We start from the raw sequence: 2,387 nt of genomic DNA, 5'->3' as shown, positions 1-2,387 counted from the left end.
TTTTAGGTGATCTTCATAGTATATACGGATACATGAGTGACAATCCAAGTCAAGCCAAGTCTTTTTATGGTCTTCTTGAAGATGAGAAGCATCCCAATGATGTTGTCCATTCAAGTGACATCCACATCCCACCTACTCATGGGAATAGTGTCGTTCTTGTCACTAGTGTCATGTTGCATATGCTACAAATGAATGGACTTTTTGGTAAGTAATCTTATTAGTACCCCAACCTACATTTGACGCATTTTGTAGAAGTGTTTGAACCCTTTAATATTCCACACATAGCCCAAGAGTCCATCTGGTTGTGCCTCTTCCCATTTTTTCCCATGGGGTAGGCGGTAATATGGCTTTTCTCTCTTTTGGCTGGATCAATCACTATATGGGATAAAATTACTGTTGCCTTTCCTGATCGGTATTTCCCACCATCCATGTTGCTACAATTGTGTGATAAAATCATTAACTTTCGACAATTGAATGGTGAACCCTTGTATGAGGTGTGGGAAAGATTCAATAGAAAACTCATGCAATGTCCATATCATGAGGTCCCCAGAGAAGATGTTTCTCCAAATTTTCTATCAGGATTTTAATTCGCTTAACAAACCCATGGTAGACAATATGGAAGGAAGCTCTCTTGTGAAGTTGAGTAATCATACAATGACAACCTTGCTTGAGGAAGTGACCAACTAAAATTAAGGATGGAATACCCATGATGCTGAGGTACCAAAGGGTTCCCCTACTAGAACTTTTGTTGATCGGGAGCAGAAGAAGAAAGATGAAGAGAGGGAGGAAAAAATAATGATGCAATTAGAGCTTTTAACTAAGCATGTTATGGGTGCACCCAAAAAGGTATTTAATGTCATTCCATACAAGGCCTATAATGATGAAAAGACTAAGAAGTTAAATAAGGAGATTTGGTATTTGGCTAACTATTCGGGGGTTTCCCGTCCTACCTATCAAATGCAAAGAGGAAATCAAAGTTGGATTGTTTATGATCATGACCATGATCTAAGGGATAAAGACCATGAGTATGATCATTATGTGCCCCCTCCTGACCAAGAAAAGGGTAAAGATTTCAATTCTGTTGATCCTAAAAAGTTCAAGATGGGAGATATCTTGGCAAGAATTTTGATGAAAGTGTAGGGAATAAAAAGATGGTCCATGAATTAAAAGGTGACTTTTAACAAATCAACCATACGATTCTGTCCCACTCTGCTTCGACTAAGAAATTGGAGACTCAAATTGGATAAATCTCTACTCAGCTTAAAGCTAGACAAAAAGACAGTATTCCTAGTGACACCGTAGCTAATCAAAAAATTGATACTCATATTTTACTAATAGTCACTAGAAGTGTTAAGACCCTTAGGGATAATTAGTGAGAAGATGTGGGAGAAAGTATGGGTGAAAATGAACCCAACATTGAGAACATGAATATGACGAAAATGGTTGCGGTTAAGCCAAAAAAAGAAACCTAAAAATCTCAAGAAGGGGATTAAAAAAAACCTATGTTAATTTATAAAGAGGAGGTAGAGAACGATAAGCCATGAAGTGATATATTTACTACCATTCAAATACCTCTTCCATTCCCCTGAAGGCTTAATAAAAAGGAGGAGAACGAAAAGCTCAAGAAATTCATGGTTAAGCTTAGCAACCTCTCTATCAATATCCCATTACTTGAGGATATCCATGATATTCTGAGGTATGCTAAGCTTATGAAGAAGCTGTTGTCGAATAAGAAAATTATTGAAGAAGACACAATTGAATTAAACCATGGGTATAGTTCCATCATGAGTAGCGCAATAGAAAAAATGAAGGAAAAACTCGAGGCCTTTACAATTTTGTGCACCATCGAGATGCATAAGTATGAAAAAGCTTTGTGTCACCTTGGTGCAAGTATTAATATCATGAACTTTATAATTTATTGAAGGCTTAGATTGAGCACTCCTACTCCAACATTGATTAAGCTTTTGATGGCAAATCGGTCTATCAAGAAACGGGTTGGTATGTTGTTCAACATGTTGTTAAAAGTGGATAGATTGATCCTTCTGGTAGATTTTGTGGTGTTTGATCATGAAATGGACCATTAGGTGCCTTATATTCTTGGTCAACCTTACCTTTCCACTAGTAGAGCGATTAATATTTGGAGCTTGGGAAATAAGGTTTAGAGTTCATGATGGCGATGTTTCCTTCTAGGTATGCATAATGAAGAAATAACCCATGGAGCTTCAAGTGTTAACTGTTATCTATGTTTAAGATGATGAAGTGAATGATAGGTCACTTGAGGATCCAACTTGAAAAAAAAAAACGAAGGACATTGTGCCATGATGAAAACTAAGGCGCTATGTGGGAGGCAACCTACAAAAGCCACAAAATATCCTGTATTCTTTGTT

At 37.1% G+C, this 2,387-nt stretch overlaps 1 non-coding gene across 1 annotated transcript; it reads right to left on the bottom strand.

Annotated features, from left to right (window-relative positions):
- Positions 1-438: 438 nt before the first annotated feature.
- Positions 439-544, bottom strand: LOC124889148. The gene has a single exon (XR_007047760.1). It is a non-coding gene; the product is annotated as a small nucleolar RNA R71 (small nucleolar RNA).
- Positions 545-2,387: the final 1,843 nt, after the last annotated feature.

Source organism: Capsicum annuum, chromosome 11 (assembly GCF_002878395.1).
Source record: "Capsicum annuum cultivar UCD-10X-F1 chromosome 11, UCD10Xv1.1, whole genome shotgun sequence".
Taxonomy (NCBI): domain Eukaryota; kingdom Viridiplantae; phylum Streptophyta; class Magnoliopsida; order Solanales; family Solanaceae; genus Capsicum; species Capsicum annuum.
The sequence above is the reverse complement of the archived record's forward strand: the minus strand, read 5'-3'. Positions and strand labels throughout refer to the sequence as shown.